Source organism: Ambystoma mexicanum, chromosome 11 (genome assembly GCF_040938575.1).
Source record: "Ambystoma mexicanum isolate Mex_15411 chromosome 11, UKY_AmexF1_1, whole genome shotgun sequence".
In the NCBI taxonomy this organism is placed as follows: Eukaryota; Metazoa; Chordata; class Amphibia; order Caudata; family Ambystomatidae; genus Ambystoma; species Ambystoma mexicanum.
The window spans coordinates 842,229,786-842,253,173 of record NC_090934.1 but is presented as its reverse complement, the minus strand read 5'-3'; the positions used below and the strand labels follow the sequence as shown (position 1 = coordinate 842,253,173).

Genomic DNA, 23,388 nt, shown 5'->3' with positions numbered 1-23,388 from the left:
TACTCCTAGACGGAGGTGTAAGGGCATTCTCATTTGACGGCCTGCAACTACCTCCTCCGGGGTGAGGTGGTGGTCTGATCCAGGCTGATTTCGAAGGGCATATAAGGCTAGTGGTAGGCAATAGAGCCATCCCTTTTTCAAAGTCAATTTGATATTGGCAATCCTTTCCTTGAGGAGGCCGTTGAGTCTCTCACATATTATGTTCACTTGCAGGTGGTACGCAGAAGAAAACGTGTTCTTTATAATCAATAGAAGCCCTATCAGTTCAAATAGTTCATTAACAAAATGCAGCCCATTATCGGATCTTAGCACCTCACACACACCCCAACTCGGGAACCCCTTGCACACTAAAAACGTTGCTGCACAAGTGGCATCAGGGTGTGTACACAGACCTGCCTCAATCCACCTAGTAAAGGTGCACACCACCACTAATAGATACCTATATCCATTGCATGTCTGCAGCATAGCGACATAGTCTATATGTAAATGCTGAAACTGACCATTCGGTTGAGATATAACTCCTCTAATCATTCTCAGTGTATGCCCAGCAGTAAACTTTTGACACACGATGCAGTTCACCATAAATAGTGCAATGTGTTCCAACAAATTAGGAATGAACCAGTCTTTTGCAATACTGGCAGCAAGACTAGTTACATGCACTGGGTAATGCAGTTGTTCAAGCGCAGCTTTTAATAACGTTACTGGCATCACTGTCTTTCCAGTGCTGTCCTGTCGCCATAATGCTTCTGTGAGGGATGAAGAACACCCGTTTGTTTCCATAATTCTTGCTCTTCCTGTGGCGCACTTCCTTGAATCTCTATTAACTAGGTTATCAACAACTTATTAAACCCCCTCTTGCACTAGCATTGTTGTAACACATTTTTCTTTAATAGTCTGTGTCAAAACCCGAAATTTCTGGGGAATATGCAACCCTTTTGGCTTCTTCGTCTGTGGCTTCGTTCCAGCAAGAGATAAAATCGGTTTGCTTAGTATGCACTGCACATTTTAATGACCTCTATGGCCACTGGGAGTTGTAGTGCCTTAATGAGCCTATCCAATAAGGAAGCATGCTGCACTGGAGAGCCATCTGTGCGGAGGTTGTCCCTCCTTTTCCAATGTGCTAATCCTGCGTGTACAGTTGATGTCGCGTAGGCGGAGTCAGTGTACACGTCATTTCCTGTCCTTCATGTTTCTCAAGTGCGACAATAAGCACTATTAATCCTGCTGCTTGTGGTGAAAAATGAGACAGTAGCCTTGCACCCGCCACTACTTCAAATTCTCCATTTAACCTGTGTCTTATCACTACAGCGCCTGAATGCCTTTCCCCACTAGTGTGATCAGTTTTCGAAGAACCATCAGTAAAGAGAATCTCCTCTCTCCCTAAAGCATTCTCTTTCACACAGGCTATGTCATTATAAAATTCAACATAATTAGCACAGTCATGTACATGATCACCTTCTTGTACTGGCTCAGCTATGAACGTGGCAGGGTTCATCATTTTACATCTTACGATTTTAATTGCTGGATTAGAAATCATTACCTCATAAACTGAAGCTCTTTGGGATGTGAATGTGCCATTGGGTTTCTCTAAAATGGCAAAGAGAGCATGCTCCACAAAGAGGGTCATATAGCAGCCCATGACAATACTTGTAGACTTCTCGATCAATCACGAACGCGGGAGCTGCCAAAGATTGTTTGCAAGGGAAGTGTCCTCTCATGACTGCGTCTAAAATCCCACTGTAATGTGCCACGGTACCATTTCTTCTGAAAATTCTTGACTGTGCTGCCTATCTACACATTCAGGCCTACCTGGAAGACAACAGACTACTGGGCCTTTGTCAGTCAGGCTTCCAACCCAGACACGGGACGGAAACTGCCCTGATTGATCTAAAAACACAAATTGAGGATCTAAAAGACAAGGGCAAACTGGCACTCCTTCTCCTGCTTGACCTGTCAGCAGCTTTTCATTTGGTCAACCACCAAATTCTATGCCATCACCTCAAAAATGCAGCCCATTTCTCAGAGAATGCCACCTCATGGATTAGATCCTTCTTGGCGAACAGATGATGAGGGTCTTCTCCCCTTCTGCTACTGCTGAGCCCTCTCCGTCACATGTGGGGTCCCGCAAGGGTCCTGTGTTTCCCCACATTATTATTATTTTTTTTTTTTATTTGTATATGGTTTTATTAAACCTTTACAAAAAGCATCAACACATAGAATCAACACATAGAGAGGATAAATACACAATTACAATTTTACACAATTACATAGTCAGAGTATTACAGGAGCTTGGAAGAATCTTACAGTGAGGAAATCCAAGAAACATCGCAACATCATAAAATTACAAGAACCCACAAGAACAGGAGCAAGCGCAGTAGCAGCAGATTAATCCATATCTTTAACCTTTAACCTATAACCTACATCTTGAAACAGCATGGTAGCAACAGGTATATCTATTCAAGATGGAGGTTACGAATAAAGCTAGATAGAGCCAGACCCTCCCTACTTGTTCCAATACTCAGACAGCGTTGCCATACTAGATCAGTCGAGAGACCTAGAAATTGAAATTTCAAGGCATTCAAGCAAGAGTCTCTCAGGACATTGAGATGGCAACAGAACAAAATGAGGTGTTTAGCCGTTTCAGGGACTAAGCCACAGAATCTGCAGAGACTGTTAGCCGCTGTAATCTGTTTCCACCTCAGTTTAGTATCCAGAGTAGGTAGAATATTCCACCGTAGTCTGAGTAGTGTATGTCTGTGATCCCGATTTGGGAAGATTTTAAGAATTGGAGAGAGAATTCCTCTTTTTTTATGTTCATGAGCCAAGTGTGACATAGAAGTATATGCATGAAAGGCATCCACGGTCCGGCACCAGTCAAAGTCCCACAACTTCATTTTAGTTTTAGTGGGATTACTGACTAGTTGCTCTAAATCTGAGCCGATATTGGCCAGAATGTCTTCGCAGAGCATAGCAAATTTGTATAGAAATCCAGATTGGTAGATGTTGTTGCCAACCAGTTCATATAGCGTGTTGGCAGTAGGGGCCTTAAGTTTAGCATAAAGCAGCAGCTTCCTCCAATCGACTCGTGCTGTTAAAGAGATATAGCCCAGCTCGAAGCGAATGGCGGCCAGGGGTACTGCATTGGGGACGAGTAGGACTCGTCTCCATATGTCCCCTTCAATACCATCCAATTTGGCGCTGGTTAGCCGAGTACCGAGCTCTAGGCCATATGTCAGTTTCGGTACGATTTTCCCCTCAAAAAAGAGTAAAGCAGGTTTAATAGAAAATCGGCCATATTTACGGTCAATTTTAAGAATCTGACTGGCCAGTACCTTAGCTTTATTCAGGAGAAGAAGGTTCTGCCCTTTTGAGCCTCTACTAGCTCCCAGATAATAGCCCAGATAAGTAAGACAAGTGGAGCAAGTTATAGTTGCACCTCCTAGCTTCCAGAGGTTAGTTTTCTTCCTAACAACCCCTTTAGATAAGGCAAGGATTTTGGTTTTCGCAGGATTAATATGCAAGCCATTGAGTTGAGCATAGTTGGCAAATACGTCCAGCAACCGCTGTAGGCCCACCTTAGTTAAATCAAATAGAACAAAATCGTCAGCGTAAGCCAACCAAATAAGCTTCAAAGTGCCAATACTTGGGGCTAATAGCCCCTCTTTCACAAGGTGCTCTGCTGCATCTGAAACATATTGATTAAACACCCAGGGGGCTAGCACACAACCCTGTCTAACCCCACGATGAGTACGAACAGCATCTGACATGTCCCCCTTTTTATTTAACCGAATACGGACAGTAGAATTATTATATACCCCCTCCAATAGGCCAATTAAGCCCCTTGGCAGACCCCAGGCATAAAGTTTTTGCCAAAGCCTATTTCGGTCAACACAATCAAAGGCTGCCGAGAGATCCACTGAGGCCATAAAAATAGGTCCCCTAGTTGAGCTCCAAGCAGTCTCTTGAATACACTTAACTACCAGTCCATTGATGTTAGTGGAGTGGTTTTTACGGAAGCCCGTTTGAAAGGGGCTCAAGGGATGGCTGGTTTTTTCCCAATCCCTTAAGTGTGAAAGAAGAAAAGCAGAGAAGATTTTACAGTCCGCATCTATTAGAGCGATAGGCCGATAGTTTTTGGGATCGGACCTACTACCGCATTTGAAGATCGGGATAACATATGCAGTGGACCAAGAACTAGGGCATGTCCCAGTTTGCAAGATATCCCGAAACTCAATACATAAGAGATTAGCCCAAAGATTCGGGTCTGCTTTAAAGGTATTGTTCGTTAGCCCATTCGGGCCAGGGGCTCTTGATCTCTTACATCTGTGGATTAACTCCAGAATCATATCAATCTCTACCGGAGGATCCCATTTAGGATGAGGGTCTAGTGGGTCATAGTCAGTAAAACTAGTCATTGCCGCTAGGGGGCTAGGAGCAAATCTATTTGAGTAGAACTCCAGCCAACCTTGTTCCGTAATCGGATTAAGTTCAGCAATGGCCTGATTACCATCCTGTCCATTAACGATCTGCCAGAAGGCTCCCACATTTGCCTTCAAGATAACCTGTAACATCAGTTCCGAGTCCAGTTGTACTAACTGATGTTTAATTGTTTTACAGTAATTCTTGTAGGCTTGTTTAACCTTCTTGATAAGAATTAGGCGAGTGGGCAAGTCGCTTATTGCAGTTTGTAGTTTCCTAATATTTTTGTTCTTGATAGTTTTTGCCGCTGCCACCTGAGAGTTATATTGATGTAAATGCCTAGTGACTGGAATTCGGTTTACAAGACTAGTGCCAATATCATCTACTGCCACTTGTATCAGGGTATTGACCATTGCAGAATTAAAAGTTGCCAATTTCCAGTCAAGAGTAGTCTTATTAAGCATGTCCCATAGTTTACCATTCAGAGTTTCAATGTTTTTAGGGGACCACCGAATAGCAGATCCTGATAAAGTTGGAGAGACCACGGTCGAATAGCACAGCCGCCCCTTTGTCAGGCAGATGTTAAAAGTTGCTGTTAGTATACCATGGTCACTCCATGGGTTCAGGAAGATTTCAAATTTCGAGCATTTTGTAAGTAGATAATCATCCACAAAGATGTAGTCGAGCATAGAGGTGGAAGACCCCCGCCGCCAGGTATAACTACTAGGATTTGAAGAGGGTTGTGAGAGATCACGCAGAGGTTGTAAGCCTAGATTGCCCAATTCAGTATACCAAGTTTGACTAGCCAGTTTTTTCCTTTTATCACATCGTTCAAAGGAGTACAGCTCACAAAATACCCATGGAGAAAAGTTGAATAAACAGTTACAGTTCAAATCCCCAGCTAGTAATACATGACCCGAATCATTGGCCAACATCCACTCCAAAATAATCTGCGAGATAAGAGACACAAACAGCTTAACTTCACCAACCCCTGAATGCCAGTAGATGTTGATAATTAGTAATTTTAGTTGGCCAATACTTGAATTCAGAACTACCCCCAGTGCCCCATAGGGGAGACCCAATAGAACCTTGCCGGCTAGCCCAGAGCAGTTATCCACTGCCACCAGTAAACCACCCGAAGGTCTACCCCTCAAATTATATTGGGCCGGCTGGTCGAAAATTTGGAAGCCATCTAAACAAGGGGTTTAGGTCATCCAAGTCTCTTGAATACATATAACATTTGCATCTCTCAACTGTTGTAGGCACTCCAAATTCGAGAAAAGGTGTTGATTGCCTCTGGAGTTCCAAGATTTTATGCAAAGGTTCGACTGAGTATCAGAGGTCAGATTTGGGGGGGTAAGCCTAAGGCACAAGTTTTTGCCACAGGGTGGAGATGATGGCGGCCCAGTCAACATCTTTGTTTTGTTGATTCAGTGAGATTATTGGTATGGGCAGAGAATCCTGGCCACCTGCATGGGCCCCTGTTGGTTTAACTGCTGATTGTGAAGAAGAGGGCCCATTGGTCGACAGTTCCCATGCTGCAGCTGCTTCAACTCTGAATCCCAATTCCTTCAGGGAGTCTTTTTGGGTAAGAATCAGTTCTTTGACAAGTGGTGTCGCAAGGAAAATCATGCTCATATCCAAAGAATTACAGTCCAGGAAGGCCACTCTATCAATATCCTTAGAGGAGATGAGAGCGAGGGCTGGGATTTCAGAGAAGATAGATAATACATTATGCCGGTTCAAACAAACAGGCTCATCCAATTTCAGCAGGCTTTGAATCTTTATCAAGTGTAAAGAATTCGGTTTCTTATTGTTCGTAAGTTCTTGGCGTGTTAAAGTGCCCGCTGATAGATTTTGAGAACCCTTCATGGTTAAATCAAGATGTTTGACAGCAGCGGGGGGCAAAGGTCTGGCCTGTGGTTTATGTAGGCGATCCACCAGGTTGCGAATCCCAGCAGAGATTGTGGGGGTGGGTAGAGGCATGCTGATAGTTGGTATCCTGAAAGAATCCCCTCTCCAATCCCCGATCCAAGGGGAAGGCAGGGAGCAGGGGCTGGTTAGGTATTGTGTTCGTAAGAGGTTGCAGTTGAATAGGGCCCCATTTTACCGGGATTTGATTAGGCCTTAAGGCCGACGAGCTCTGTAAGATATTTAGATCGGTAGCTTGAGTCTTAACATGGGGTAGCAGAGTTGCTTCGAAGTTTGTAAATTTTCCAATACCACACCCCTGTTGTGATTTGGTATATTTTACACCTGTGGAATCGGAAGAATAATAGGAAGTTCTTCTCGGATCTTAAAATTGCCAGTGCCACTAGCCAGAGCCACGCCAGGAGCCAACAGAGCTGCTTCGTAGGTTTTGAGTTTACTAGTATCAGCTCCAGGTTGTGATTTGCTGGGGTTTGCAGCTTGTGCAACCATTGGAACCATTAGAGTTTGCTCACTTAACCTAAATTTGCCTGTACCACATCCCTGTTGAGGTGGTAACAGAGGGCACAGTTTTGGAATCGGGCATGCATGTAGAGTCTCACTTATAGACGGTTTTGGGGGGGCCAAGCAGAATTTTGAAGGGTTTCCTGACCATATGTCTGAAACGTAAGTAACTGAAGGGTTACAACTATCGGTTTGAGCCATAGAATCAACCAATTTGGTCATTGGAGGCTTAAAGACATTCAGTGAATTACCCTTAGAAATGGAGGCAGTGTTTGAAGAAGTAGAGACCTTTGCAGTAGATTTAGTGAAAAGAAAGTTGGTTTGCTTTGTAGCCAATTTCCGCTTGATAAGGCGCGTTTTGCGTGGGGCCGACATTTTCTTGAGGACTGGGTGCTTAGAAGCATTGACTTGTGTATGTTTAAACACTTGAATTGGGATCAAGCTTGTTATAGGGCTGGGCTCAGTCGACTGAGTAAATTTTATAGTATTAAATAGGTCCTCAGCAGTATTGCGGGGAATAGCCGGTGAAGTGGGCTTAGTTTGTTCAGAAAGAGTTTTTTTACTAATAGCATTTACTTTATTAACTGGGGGCCAAATAAGGTTAGATTGGCCCGGATTGGGGATCAAAATAGGCAAACTTTGGATAGGATCGGCCATTAAGCCTGTAGAAATGACAGGAGTGTAAAGACCAACAGGAATTGCTGGTAAATCCTGATCATGAGCAGCAGCAATATTAGAGGGTTCCACTGGCAAGTTGTTATCCGATATCTCTATAATATGGGTATTGGCAATGGGCGTTTGGCTAAGGGGGGTTGGAGAACTTTCGCCCTGTGGAACTTGCACCGGCCACCTCTGAGAGATCTCAGTGCCGATCCAATCCACTTTATTATTAAGATCCACTAAGATATCTGTACCAATACAGTCAATTTTCAGATTCAGTTCTGTCATTGCAATTTTAACGGATTTAAGCTCGGACCAAACATTGTCATAAAGCTCAACAAAGGAGCTCAGAACAACGTTGAGGGCTGAGACTGTCGGGTGCGTCAATCGAATCTGTTCATCCACGTCTTTTAATGTATGGTGTAATTGTGGGGAGTTTACTTGGTTCTGATTGATAAGTCCAGGAGCTGGGTCCGGATCATAGTCCGCTATGTTGTTTTCAATGTCTTCCATAATGTTAGTTAGGGCGGTGGGTGTATTATCAGCCATTGGCACTTGAGAAGAGGATCTAGAGATTTCCGGAATTCCAGTAGTAAATGGCAGAATCATCGCTTTATCCGCACACTCAATTATGCTCAGATCAGTGATATTATTATTTCCACCAAAAAAAGCTTGTGTGGTCATTGCTGAGTGATCTAGCATAGCATTGCCTCTAAAAACTTTAGGAAGTTTTATTTCTGTACTAGTTGAGGTTGCTTTTAAGATATATTTGTCCATGTATGTCTGCCCAAGAACTTGTTGGTGTAGTTTAGGCTTTCTAGGAGTTTTATGTACTACAATATCACCTGCTGCAGCAACACTGGTAGTAACATCTGTAGTCTCAGGGTTATGGATCATAGCTTTATGAGTGGCTAATGGAATACTAGGTTCCAGGGTGTTTAGCATAATAGGCTTTATCGTAGTGAGGCTACAGGACATGGCATTATTTAAAAAAGGGGTGGATTCCACCGGGCATGAAGCAATGCTTAGAGACTTAGAAGTGATTGAGGACACAGTATAAGGTAATTTAGCCATGATACAAGTGGAGTCAACCTGTGTAGCCGGATCCACTAAAATAGCGTCTGATAAAAATAGAGGGCCTTTTTGGCTACGCAAACCAGATCTCATCGTAGGGTTAAACAGAATCAGTGTTAAAACACTGAGATAGCGTTGTAGAAATAGAACTTTGACACCAGCTACCCCCAACAATAATATATTGAGTTAATCTTAAGTCTGGGAAACCAGAGAATGAGTGTGGCCAGATGTAAAAAATAGCAGTCGATATGTGTGTTATTGGTCTGCAGTTCCGCTGTCTCTAAAAACACAATTACCTATTGTGAGGAGATAAAAATAGTCAATGACAGTAACTTTATAGTTGATAATATGTCGGTGCGAAAAAAAGCAGCCCGACAGAGTGATAAGTCTGGAAGAGAAAAGGTCTTACTAGTTGAAAATCGCCGTCCACGCCGAACAGCAGAACAGCGTCTCCAGCCCTTACAGCCTCCAGGGCTTAACGCCACAAGGGTGGATATGCCGGCAGTAAATGCTGGGATCAAGTCACGTGATCGCTCACGTGTACGCGATAGTCCCCGCCTCCTCCAGGAAGCAGGGGAGCAGCAAGAGCTCTGCTCACAGTGCTGCTAGGCTCGGAATGGGCTGCAAGCAGTAGAAATGCTTCGTTCGTGAAGCGCACCTCCAGGTAATCAAAGACACACGCCACTCGGGCGGATATGCCGGCAGTAAATGCTGGGATCAAGTCACGTGATCGCTCACGTGTACGCGATAGTCCCCGCCTCCTCCAGGAAGCAGGGGAGCAGCAAGAGCTCTGCTCGCAGTGCTGCTAGGCTCGGAATGGGCTGCAAGCAGTAGAAATGCTTCGTTCGTGAAGCGCACCTCCAGGTAATCAAAGACACACGCCACTCGGGCGGATATGCCGGCAGTAAATGCTGGGATCAAGTCACGTGATCGCTCACGTGTACGCGATAGTCCCCGCCTCCTCCAGGAAGCAGGGGAGCAGCAAGAGCTCTGCTCGCAGTGCTGCTAGGCTCGGAATGGGCTGCAAGCAGTAGAAATGCTTCGTTCGTGAAGCGCACCTCCAGGTAATCAAAGACACACGCCACTCGGGCGGATATGCCGGCAGTAAATGCTGGGATCAAGTCACGTGATCGCTCACGTGTACGCGATAGTCCCCGCCTCCTCCAGGAAGCAGGGGAGCAGCAAGAGCTCTGCTCGCAGTGCTGCTAGGCTCGGAATGGGCTGCAAGCAGTAGAAATGCTTCGTTCGTGAAGCGCACCTCCAGGTAATCAAAGACACACGCCACTCGGGCGGATATGCCGGCAGTAAATGCTGGGATCAAGTCACGTGATCGCTCACGTGTACGCGATAGTCCCCGCCTCCTCCAGGAAGCAGGGGAGCAGCAAGAGCTCTGCTCGCAGTGCTGCTAGGCTCGGAATGGGCTGCAAGCAGTAGAAATGCTTCGTTCGTGAAGCGCACCTCCAGGTAATCAAAGACACACCCCACATTATAGAATGTATTTACAAAGACGCTCTTTGATATTTTGGACTCTCTGGGTGTCACCTACACGAATTACGCAGATGACACCCAGATATTGATCCCTGTCACAGGTGATCATGAGACCGATTCAAAGGCACTTAATGATGTCTATACAGTAATACAAGCCTGGATGGCACGTCATGGCCTTTGCCTGAACGATGATAAGACGGAGTTACTTATCCTAGGCTCACTGACTAGGCTAAATACACTGGACACCACATTCCAATCGTTCATCATCGACGGGAATACCATTAAGGTGTCCAATAATTCTAAAACCCTTGGTATCTATTTAGACTCCACATTATCAATTCAACATCAAACAAACACAGTGATGTCTGCTGCATCTTACACATGTAACACATAACAGCTTGCAGACCCTTTCTTACTACTAATAACTGTATCATCCTGGCTAGAACACTTATATTGTCAAAGATTGATTATTGTAATGCTCTCTACCTCGGGACTAGCCAAAGAAAGATCAACAAATTCCAGGTTACATAGAACAATGCCATCAGGGCTGCTCCCAATTTCCCCAGGAAATCACATATCTCGGACACCAGGCAAAGCCTTCACTGGCTGCTGGTTGCCCACAGAATCTCACTGAAAACACTAATAATCACTCAGAAGTGTCAAGCTAACCTCGCCCCTTATTACTTAGCCAAACGCTTTACCACTTACACTCCCCCATGATCTCTGAGAGCCTCTCTTACTCACTCACTGTCCATTCCTAGATTTAAGTTACAAACAGTTGGAGGGGCCAGTGCCCGGTCCTCACGGCCAAACTCTGGAACACCCTCCCCAGCCTACTTAGAGAGGAGCCTTCCTTCCCTGTCTTCAAACGCAAAATAAAAAAATGGCTCTATCATACTCATAATGCCTGTCCCTTCAGTATCTGCAGCACTGCCTACTGTACGATGGGAACATGCACTTTGTTGTAACAACTATCATTTATCTCCTGTAATTGGTAATATCTAAGTAATTCTTTGTACCAGCTATTATCTGTAACATTTCTATTATGTAATAACTTCATTGTATATGTAACAAATTATTTTGTAAGAAATGCGTATATGCAACCTATCACATTGTAAGAAATGCGCCCAGGTGCCTCTGGGGCTTGCAATACAAATAAATAAATGAAACTAAACTAAACTAAACCCCAATGTGGTTCTCTGTGTAACCATTGCTGTCATAACTGTCCCATTTGTGTGAAAACAAATAAAATTACTTGTTTCAACTTTTCAAATCCTTCCTCCATTTCTTTAGTCCATTCTAGTTTTGTTTTACCAACTTGACTTTTTTAATGTTTGCAGAAGTGGCCTTGTATATGTGCTATAATCAAACACCCAGGCTCTAACATAGTTGCATAAACCCAAATGTTGTTGCATCTGTTTCACTGTGTTTGGTTTTGGGGTTTTCATAATTGTCTCAGCTCTCTCAGGTGTCACTTTCTTTCCTTGTGAAATCAACTGACTTATATATAACGCCTTTTCTTGGTAGTATTGTAACTTCTCCTTGTCTACTTTATATCCCTTATCTGCTAGAATAGTCATCAACTGACCAGAATCCTGTCTTCACTCATCTTCTGTGGTGCTGCAAATCAAGATGTCATCTATGTATTGTGTTCCCACACTTTTGAGATCAGTATTACCTAGATCCATCTGTAGGACTCTGTTAAAGATCGATGGGGAATCACAGTACCCTTGAGGCAGCCTAGTATGTTTCAGTCTCTTTTTTGCAAAACTTAAATTAAGTCAAGTCTTGTGAGTCCTTGTGCAACGGGATTGAGAATAATGCATTTTTCAAATTGATCACCGTAAAATATCAGGCTTCCACCGGGGTACTGCATAATATTTTCGCTGGATTAGGAACTAAAGGAAACTGTATGTGAAATCTGGTTAATTGGTCTCTTATCTTGCATAAATCTCTACAACCTCCTTTAGATTTCTATATCAAATACACTGCAGTATTACACCATTATTCTTATGGCACCAGAATCCCCTGATTCATCAGCGCTGAAATAGTCTGAAATATACCCTCATCAGCTTCTCGAGACATGGGGCACTGATTTGCTTGAGGTAAAATCGCTCCTGGTTAAAGTTTTATTTTAACCTCTCATATCCCCTTCAATAAACCTATGTGATAAGGGCCTGTGGTCCATAAGGCACTTAGCAGCTTTTCAAGATCCTCCTGAAAAAATGCTGGTCTTTGCCGCATTATCACCATTCGCTGTGGGACTTCCTTTTTCTCTATTCTTATCCATTACGTAATGTTCATGAAGAACACCACTTCATCATCACTTTGGTCTTCCCCGAACATGTCCTCCATCAGTTATGTCAGTCAATCTATATCCTTTCTCAAGAGCTATCAATGTTCTCCATGATCTATCCTCATCGTCTACCCCGTCAAGCATTGCCATTTCCCTTCGTATTATGGCTGCTTCCAACTCTATAGGAATAGCCTGTCCACCTTATTCATCCATAGGTATTTGTGGTCTAAACGGAAACTCATCAGGTATTCTCACAATCTTTCCCACCAGGCCAGGTAGCCATGTCAGTAAACTGCTCACTCTATATAGAAAAATCTCTGGATCTACCGGAACGCCTGTCAGAGCCACTTGCCCTGTAAATGCCAGTATGAACTCGTCCACGTTTAAATAGTGTATTCCTGGAGTGGAGCACACTATTCCTTAGTAAGTAAATGAAATTGTCATGTTAAGTTTCATCATTAAATCTCTTCTCAAAATATTAACCGGTGTCTGTCTTGAATATAACAAGGGAACAGACATGTCACATTCTCTTATAGAGAGTGGTCATTTAATAGTAAAAGGAACTTGACTCGTAGCTCCAGAGAACCATTGAGCATTCATGGCAATACCTGACAATAGATATTTTCCCTCTCGTATACACAAACGAGTTGCTCCAGTTTCTACAAGAAAAGAAAAGGATTTGCCTCCTATCATCACATCGACCCTGGTTCCTCTTGGGGGTCTGGTGTCACAGATGGATTGGGGTTGAAAGCCCGAGATCCAAATGTTTGAGGGAGAAAAGACTGAAGATTATTTTTCCCAAAAACCTTCAGTCTTTTCTCCCCTGAACATTTCCAACTTGGCCCCGCCCCACCCCACAAACTCACCACACCCCCACCCACACACCCACACCTTGCGACCACGGACTCGCAGTGTCCCTGCAATGCCTATTCCCTTTCACTTCCGTGATCGGGAATCGGCGCTGCAGGTTTTTTTTTTTACTTTTTGGGATGGCTGCAGGAGATAACCCTGCTCACAATTTAGTGAGCAAAGGTGCAGGGGACAACCCCGCTGCACCCCCTTAGCACCCTCAGCCCTTAGCACAGCATGGTTGATTTGGTCAAACCTTTTGGCCGTTTGGAATGTTCAAACTCCTGAAATTCACCCAAATCACCCATTCGGTCTAATAAACTGGGTCATTTCTGACGTTTGCGTCACAGATAGTACTGAACACATCAACTCACCTTGTGAGCTGTCCTATTGTGGATACAGGCTCATCCCCGTCCCTGTGAAAGGATTTCCTCCTACCACAGTGACACCAATCGCTGCTTAAGCCTCTTATTTCAGCAGTCTGTCTATTCTCTTGATTGGCGTATTGCTTTGCTATACTCACTCACCGCCTGCAGACCCCAAACACTTGTAAATAAGTTTACGGACTGAAATGATATATCACTACATTTTTTTACATACTTTCTACTTTCTGACTATTTTTAAACCGTTGGACGGATTAACACCAACTTGGTGAAAACATGCTTTCAAGACTAGACTGTCACTTCTTGTAAAAATGTTACATTAATCCTTACAGCAGTTTTGGATAAAGCAGCAACAGAGTCTAATGCAAATTAATGGCTTGTCAAATGTTGGTGCCCTCTCTATGACCTTTCCCGCCTGAACAAAAAGCGCACACATTTCCAAACAAATTCAGAGTTGGATCTATATTTTTAAAAGTTTTGTGCATATTCGTTCAAAGTGCTAAAATTATAAGCCACCTACAATTGTCTTTTCCTGTGGGAGAACAACTTAACCATAACTACAGGGTCCCTCTCGTTGACCCTATTATGAGATAATATAATGTAATATAAGTTAAGTGATATACCCTATATTATAATATTATATAATAAAACATAAGATAGTATGTGCTATAATAAAATGTTATATAAGTGATAGTAATAGTATCGTAATATGAAATGTATGGCCCACACAGTCTTGCAATGAGGTAAAGTGGTCATTTGGGCCATTTGGGCCTGGCCACAGGCTGAGGCCAGTGGACCCTTTAAGTGGTTTGGCGGGGCCTACGCCATGGCTTAAGTATATGCCTGAGCAATCTCGCATCTGGCGATGGCCTTAGGCTATGAGCAGTGGCCCAAACACCCGTAAAGTGGGCAAAGTAGTCACTGGGCAGCTAGGCTGTGCTAGCCGTGCCATGTGAGCTTTTGCCATGTCCCCCAGACTTATTATGAGGGTGAAGTAGCCACAGGCCAGGCCAGTCTCTGTTTTGGGTGGGTCAGCTAGGCCAGAGGCCTGACAATCAGCCATGCCCCAGACAACGTGGACACCAGCCCACCAACCCATTATGGTTGAAAAGTGGCCAATTGGTCTGGCTGCAGGCCAGGCTCACTGGCTACTTTGGATGGCTTGGAGAGGCATAAGGCATGGGCAAACGGCATGCTGAGGTAACACATCCATAACGTGTACCACCAGCATGTGCTGATTTGAGCAACACACAGCAATGTGCAATGCAAAAAATATGCAGCTCCACGAAGGCTATCTGGAGGCTTACAAATGGGACTTGTGGTGGAGGATGTGTCCCCGTGTCCCCGGTTTAGATCAGACGGACTGGCCCTTCATAGCTCTACATACAAATAACATGTCTCTGACAGTATTCCTGGGCCAGTTTAGTAAAATCTGGGAAAACCAAGAGCGATTCATCAGCATCACCATTCAATCCAGACCCACATGTGTTTCCCCTATGATATAGTCTGACAGACAAGTATCTTTGGAGCCACTAGCGAGCCTTGGCTATCTCTACATAGCGAGCACTCGTGTAATTGACAACCCCTGCATACCCTGCCGTCTTTCTGAATAGAAGGGGCACTCTCCAGCATCATAGTCACTTCCTCCAAAGTTCGGTATGGGGAGGGCTGTGGAATTACTTTAACTGGCAAAGCATAAGCCTCAGCTTTGTCTAATGGAGCTGCCAATTTGGCAATCCGGTCTGAAAAACCCTTGCCACAGCTCTCTGGATCATCTATGCACTTTTAATGTTGGCTCCTGTTTCGGTATCATAATGCTTCCAACAGAGCCTTAACATATTGCACATTTTTTATGGGAGTTCCTGGGGATCTATCCGCAAAGTACTCTAGGCCTGGCTCTTACAAGGGCATGTCCTATAAATCTGTCCCTGGCATCATTAGACAGTCAGTGATAGCTACACAGTCATGAGTGGTACTGTCATGGGGTTCACCTTCCAACTGTGTAGGGAGCAGTGAAGCAGGGTTCACAACAGTACATTGGGTTCATTTTATATATTAGAATAATTTAACAAGGGAATTTCATATCTGCTAGCCTGGGAGACAAACATCTATTGTGTTTAGTTTTTAGTAACAGAGAGATCACGGAATGGGGCACTGAGACTTCCAAAGCAGGGACGTCATTTAAGGGTCACCAGAGGTCTCCCTGGCTACCCCTGTGGACTCCCTTGCTACCTCTAAAAAAAATAAAAAAAATACAAATATATATATATATATATAGATGTATATATATATTCACTAACAAAAACATTGTTAAAGGGACGTTATGGTTAAGTTGCACTAGTGAAAACCTATGCAATTCAATTGACAAACGTTGTTACAGAGACGTTATAGTTACAGGTGAAACTGAAAACCCCCTGAAATTCGCCAGTTATGGTAAGCAACCATAACTCACGCCACCAGTGTGCACTGCAAGGGCTAATACCCTTGACATCAAAGATGCCATCACAAATCTCATTGATGACATCACTGATGACATCACATGTGCATTTAGTTTTCATGGAAAGCCTCCACAATGGATTGTTATTGTAATGGTGGCAGAAAACTATCAAAGATCATGGGAAGAACTATCATGAGATAAGTAGTTCACTGTGCAATGCATTGCTATGCACACCATTGTATTACAGACTTCCTTGCAGTACATTAACCAACTCATGTGGACATGTAGCCATTGTCTGCACCATGCCCCATAGAAGTGTAATTTTGAAAATCTTCCCATGTTACATAGTGAAATTATGAATGCTTTCGTTTTAGAGTTTCGGGTACTGTAAAATATGTAAGAGGTAGCTACCATTGCCTTAATAGCTACATAATTGCACTACTGCGCAGAAAACATAAAGGCACCACAATGCATACAAATATGAGCATACACAGGGAAATTACAGTAAGCAAACAAGGAGTAGTATTACTAGAAATTGTTCATAACAGATTACCTTCTTGCACAGAAATGATTGCTGTGTTTTATGCTTTCTTCTTCCCCTATAGCTATATGTATCATATGATGTGAGTGAACCCTGAGAAAAGTAGTGCAAGAACATATGAGAAGGGTGACGTACACAAAGATAGAACATTTTGAATTGTTACTTCCTGACTGTTAGTGAAGAAAAGCACCTGGCCTACTTATGTCAGTGAACAAAGACCTCTAAGGGCCTCTAATAAATGCAAGATCACTAGTCGCACATGCGACTGAGATAGCCGACATCATCCTAACAGAAAACCTTGACTTCTTGACCATCACAGAATCCTGGCTGCATGATGCAGCAGGCCCTGCCCTCTGTCTTGCAGTTCCTGACGACTACACTATTCTGAGAGCGAATAGACGTGACTCACGAGGAGGAGGCATAGCAATGATTGCTAAAACCAAACTTTCCATGAGATTAGTTTCCCCGCCTATTCTGAAATCCTGCGAACTCCTATCAGTTAAAATACCCATTGCTAAATCCCAAACCTTGAATATTCACCTCAGCTACAGACCACCTGCTCCGATTGGAACCTTTAGTGAAGATATCTCTACCATTCTGTCAGACAACCTAAAAAACACCTCTCAAACTCTATTGTTAGGAGACTTCAATCTGGGATTTAACAATATTAAAGATCCACAGTCCAATGCTAGAGCCAGTATTCTGAAAGAACTCGGCTTCACCCAGAAAGTTAACCTGCCCACACATGACAAAGGGCGAATCCTTGACTGGATTGCAGATTATAACTGTAACGCATCAATCACTACTATATCCCCTCAAATTTGGACTGACCATCATCTGCTGACATTCACATTGGCAATAAAAAGACCCATCTTCCAGTCAACACCTCTTGCCCCCCCCAACACTAAGAAGGAACAAAAAAAAAATCACTGTTGACACCCTACTTCCCCGCATCCTACCTAACCTCAATTCCCGATCCAATGATATGGACCGGAACCTACTAGTTGAGGATTATAATAAAACCATGACCACTGCTCTTGACGATATTGCCCCACTTAAACTAAGGAAGAGTAAACCTAGAAGACACCTTAACACATGGTTCACCCCTCACCTAAAAAATGTAAGGTTAGACAAAAGAAAATACGAAACTGCTTGGAGACTACTACCATCAGTAGAAAAGAAAACAAACCTAATATTTCAACCCAATATAAGAAAGACATCCTCCTGGCTAAACAGGAGACATATGACAACAGAATCTCACAAGCTAAGTCTAGCATGAAAGAACTTTTCACAATACTAAAAAAGTTAGAAACACTGATCCTACCACAAGAAATCTGCACTAAAGATAAAACCTGATGGACCGATATTCAGCATGCCCTAATCAATAAAGTCTCCAATCTTCAAATTGAGATTGCTCAAAAGAAAGCCTCACTAACAACCCTGATTACTCCCAATAAAGGGCCGATGTCTCATTGTAAACAAGAGAGTCGCTTTAGCTTTTCTAAAGTCTCTAATATCGAGGTGGAGAGGGTCATTTTTGTGCTCATACCATCCAATTGTAAGGGTGACCAATGCCCAGCACAACTTATCAAGGATGCTGCCAGAGATCTAGCACCTTTTATCTCTAAACCTATCAATGCATCATTTGCATCAGGTACTGTCCCCAGCAACCTGAAAAAATCTTGGGTACTTCCCCTCCTTAAGAAGAAACCCCTAAACCTGACCACACCTACAAATGACAGGCCTATAACTACTGTGCATTTCCTTTTAAAAATGTTAGATAAAGTAGCATACATCCAAATTCAGAACTTCCTGGAATCCAACTTTTTACTAGGATCTCGCCAATCCGGCTTCCGGCCTCAACATGGTATGGAAACATCACTAATTGACCTTAAGGCCCAAATAGATGAATTCAGAGACAATGGACAACTAGCACTACCCCTCCTCCTCGATCTCTCAGCTGCATTTGACCTGGTAGACCACAAGGTCTTATGTAGCCACTAGGATTCAGCATCTCATTTTTCCAAGGAGGCTATAGTATGGATACAGTCATTCTTTAGCAATAGGACTATTAGAGTCTTCTCCCCCTCGATAGCAGCCGACCCTATCCCCATCACCTGCGGTGTGCCCCAGGGATCATGTGTCTCGCTGACCCTTTATATTATATTTGCCAAGCCCTTCTTTGACGATCTGGTCCATCTGGGTATCGCCTATACGAATTATGCAGACAATACTCAGATCCTCCTACCACTTACTGGAGATTTTGGAAACGGCTCGGCCTTATTGAATAGAATCTATAGCATCATTCAGGCATGGATGGCCACCCATGGACTCTGTCTGAATGATGATAAAACAGATCTCATCATCCTTGGCACTACCGCCCACTTGACCAAATTAAGCCTGGATTACTCATCCTTTACTATTGATGATAACCTTATCAAAGTGGCCAAAGAGGTGAAAACCCTAGGTTTCTACTTAGATGCCTCTCTAACATTCACTGAACATGTAAACTCAAAGGCATCTTCTTTTTTTTAACTTTTGTTTATTGGCAGAAAGTTAAGAAAGGTACAGCCCAAATTACACAGAGGCAAACAAGCATCACAGTGTCACACATAGGCATCACAACATAGCAATTACAGACTTCACAAATTGAGAAGGGTGGGGGACTGACATCTCGAAGGAACGCGAAGTGCCCGGAGCTCGGACGGGGGAGTGGAGCTCTACTCAACCTCGTCTCTATTGTTCATATAGCTGCAAAATTCGGTCCACACATTTTTCGGGCGGGATGGCCTGGGAAGGGATCCAATATACTCTTCCTCACACGTTTGTATCCACGTGAGGGCTTTCAGCCACATCTCAAGGGAGGGTGGGGTGCGGCGCTTCCAGCATTATAGTATGCATCTTTTGGCAACAATAGCACTCACATTTAAGAACTTTGACATTTTTTTTCATTTTCCCCAGCCCACATTCCGAACAACAAGGCCAGTGGGTCCAGGTCTACTGGGGACCAAATTATCTCCGAGAGCGCTTTTGTCACTTCCCCCCAGAACGCATTCAGCGCAGCACAGGACCAAAACATATATGTATATGATCAGCCTCTTCATATTTACATTTCAGGCATGTATGAGTCGGGGTGTGTGTGAATCTCGCTACTCTGTGCGGTGTATAATAAAGCCTGTTGAGGAGTTTATATTGTATGCAACGGAATCTGGCACTGAGGGATACTTTGCGCGTGTGAGCACACATTTTGCTCCACATCCCATCGGTGATTTCCATTCCCAGCTCCCTATCCTATGCTTCCCGTGGTTTAAGGGATTATCCTCTAGTTTTTCCAGTTGCATTTTATACAGGGAGGATATTATGCCCTTGCTCCCTGAGGAGTTAGCTATGTATTGGAGTTCTGGTGTGTGTGGGGGCTCGTTCGGGTAGGAGGACCACATCGCCCGGAACGCCGCTCTCAGCAAGAAATATTGTAGTAGTTCAAGCATAGAGTTGGAGTGTTCGGGCCGCCATGTTTGAGGGGTGATAAATTTACCGTCAGGGTATAGGTCAGCCAGAGCTCGGTAGCCCAGGCTTTCCCAGTGCCGCAGGACATGCTGGTCGAATGTGGGAGAGAGTCCTGGAAATCGCCACAAGGGAAGCCATTTATAGTATAGGCATTGTTCTTGTTTAGAGTGCTGAATACTATTCCATGCTCTGATTGTAGTGGCCACAGGGTCTGAGGGGGCGTCTGTCTGGAATGTGCGCTGTAGCAATAAGGTCATGATGTTGGTCCCGTCACCTGCCATTTTCTCTAATTTGACGTGAGGAGGCGGGTTAAGGTGTGTGTACCAGTGTGTGGCGTGTTGGGCCTGTGCCGCATTCCAGTATAGTGTTAGATCTGGGGCTGTAAACTCCCTTTTTCATAGGGACGGGTCATATGTTGCCACTTCTTGCGGACAGCTCCGGAGTGCCAGAGGAATTGGGCGCACGCCGAATGGAGTCTCTTGAAATATTGCTTCCCGGGCCACACTGGTACGTTGGCAAAGATATAAAGGAGCTTGAGGACCGCGATAATTTTTATTAGGGACAGTCTGCCCGCAAGGGACAGTGGAAGGTTGCGCCATTTGAGCATCTTGGATTCAATGAGCCGGGGACCAACGCAGGGGGAATTCGCATGACGGTTGCTGGGTTGCTGTAGTGAGAGGGAATATTTCTGATTTAGAATAATTAATGGTGAAACCAGCGTATGTACCTATTTTGGTTATGTCACGGATAATCGGGTCTAGGAATGTAGAGGGGTTTCTGATGTATAGGAGTACATCATTCGCATACAGTGAGATGATTTCCGGTGTGTCTTGTAAACGGATACCTGTGCGGGTGTGACAGTCCCGGACGTGGTCAGCATGGGTTCGATGGCGAGTGCAAAAAGCATGGGGGAGAATGGGCATCCCTGTCGGGTACCCCTGTGTAGTGCAAAGGGAGAGGAGACATTAGAGTTGACCAGCACCCTGGCCATAGGTGCTGTATATAGAAGCTTTATGTAGGAGATCATGTTCCGTCCCACTCCCATCCTCTCCAGCACGGCCCATAAGTATTGCCAAGAGACCATGTCGAATGCTTTCTGGGCATCCAGTGTCACCGCCACAGCGTCAGCCTTCGGGTCTATTCTGGACATCACATTGAATAGACGGTGGATATTAAGTGTAGTAGAGCGACTGGGGACAAAACCACTTTGGTCAGCGTGGACCAGATGGGGCATGAATGGGAGGAACCTGTTAGCGATTATCTTAGCAAAGATTTTCATGTCCGTGTTAATGAGCGATAGGGGCCTGTAGGATCCACATTCGTCTGGGGTTTCCCTGTGGGAAGGATGGTTATAAGGGTCTCTTTTAAGGAGGGAGGGAGGGTGGATAATCAGAGTGATTCGATCCAGACCCTGTACAATATGGGTGCTAAAATGGCAATATGTCCCTGGTAGAACTCAGATGTGAGCCCATCGGGACCCGGGACCTTGTTCTTTGGGAGGTCTGAGATTGCCTGGACTATCTCATCTAAGGTGAACGGGGCATCGAGTTGTTCCTTGGTGTCCTGGGAGATGAGGGTCATAGGAATGTGTTCCAGCAGGTCGTCCAGGTCCTGGGCTGTGTGTTCAGACTGGGGGCCGTAAAGATTGGCATAAAAGCTAGGGAAGGTGTCAATGATAGCTTGGTCTGACCAGTGTTTTACGCCCTGCCCATCTACAATGCTATCTATTCGGGTCTTATCTCCCTCCGCGCGCACCAATTTAGCCAGGGTTCTGCCAGGTCTATCCCTCTCACCATACCTACGGGCAGCCACAGGGTGGACATAATGCCGCACCTCGCTCAGGGCGTGGGACTCAAATAGCTCAAGTTCTGTTCTGATCTTTGCTAGGGTTTCCGGAGCCGGAATGGAAACATACTCCTGTTCTAGGGTTTTAAGCTTGGTTTCGGAGTTGCTTAGGGCCTGCCTGATGGCTTTGAGGACCCCCGCCTCCCTCGAGATGCACATCCCTCTGGTGTACACTTAAAATGCCTCCCATCGGGTCCCCTCGTGTGTGTCAAGGTGTTTTGTTATTCTCAAAAAACGAGTTTATGTCCGCTAGGTCTCAGCTTTAAAGACAATGTCAGATAGAGCGTCAGATTTAAAGTGCCAGGCGGGTCGGACCGTCAGTTCGTTTCCCAGCTGGATCTGTATAAGCACAGGAGAGTGATCAGAGAGGGTGCATGCGAGGATCGGTTCTACGTTATTTCGTCGACCACTTTTTCATTGTGGGACTTTTCATCGCCGACCCTTTCATCGCCAACATTTTTATTTTTTATTTTATTTTTATTTATGGGGGGGCTGCGCCCCCCCATCCTCCCTTCCTTAAATAATCATACCCCTACCCGAACAAACACCTCCCCCCTAAAAAACAGTTTAAAAAAAAATGTTGGCGATGAAAGGGTCGGCAATGAAAAGTCCCACGATGAAAAAGTGGTCGACGAAATGCATGTATATCTTGGCCTCGGAAACCCTGCCCACCTGGCAGCCCATTAGGAGGAACATATCTATTCTTGAGAAGCTATCATGCACTGTCGAGTAGAAGGTATAGTCTCTTACTTGGGGATGGAGCATTCTCCACACATCGTGTAAATTTAGGGAGCTCATGTGTATATGGAGTAGCTTGGCGGCTCGAGATGTGATTCTGCGGGTAGTGTTGTTCTGTCCAGGACGTTGTCAAGAATAAGGTTCATGTCTCCCCCCATATGATGGGGACTTCCACATATCTCATGAGGATAGCGGTCACAGCGTCAATGAATTCCGGGGAATCTGTGTTGGGTGCATATGTGTTAACGAGCAAGCATTCTTCGTTAGCCAGAGTGCAGTGGAGAATCACATAGCTACCTTCTGTGTCAATGTGAGATGTATGGAGTTTGCATTTTACCGATTTATGGATAAGGGTGAGGACTCCCCTGGCTTGAGTGGAATATTGGGTATAGAACCTGTTGGGACCCCAGTTCTGAGCAAGGTTTGAAGATAGGAGTTTCAGAGCGTGTGTCTCCTCAATAGGAGTACTTTGATCCCATGCCTTTGTGCATATGCCGTGATCCTACGGGACTTTGTGAAATTCGACAATCCCCGAATGTTCATCATTTTAATAGCCATGTTGATAATTTATGGAACACCCCAGGTGTAGAATTTGTCTCTGTCTAGCGCCGTGTTTGCTGCGATAGAGAGACAGCGTCTCTCTTTAAAAGCCGTCATTACCTTCCTGCCATTATTTGTGCAACGTTCCCTAACTTGTCCACCCCCCGCCCTCACCGCC

The 23,388-nt window shown here is 44.5% G+C and overlaps 1 protein-coding gene across 1 annotated transcript in view; it reads left to right on the top strand.

Annotated features, from left to right (window-relative positions):
- The window catches only part of LOC138503800 (3-galactosyl-N-acetylglucosaminide 4-alpha-L-fucosyltransferase FUT3-like), a 191,522-nt gene that overhangs the window by 76,170 nt on the left and 91,964 nt on the right, over window positions 1-23,388 (top strand). The gene's annotated exons all lie outside the window — the stretch shown is intronic.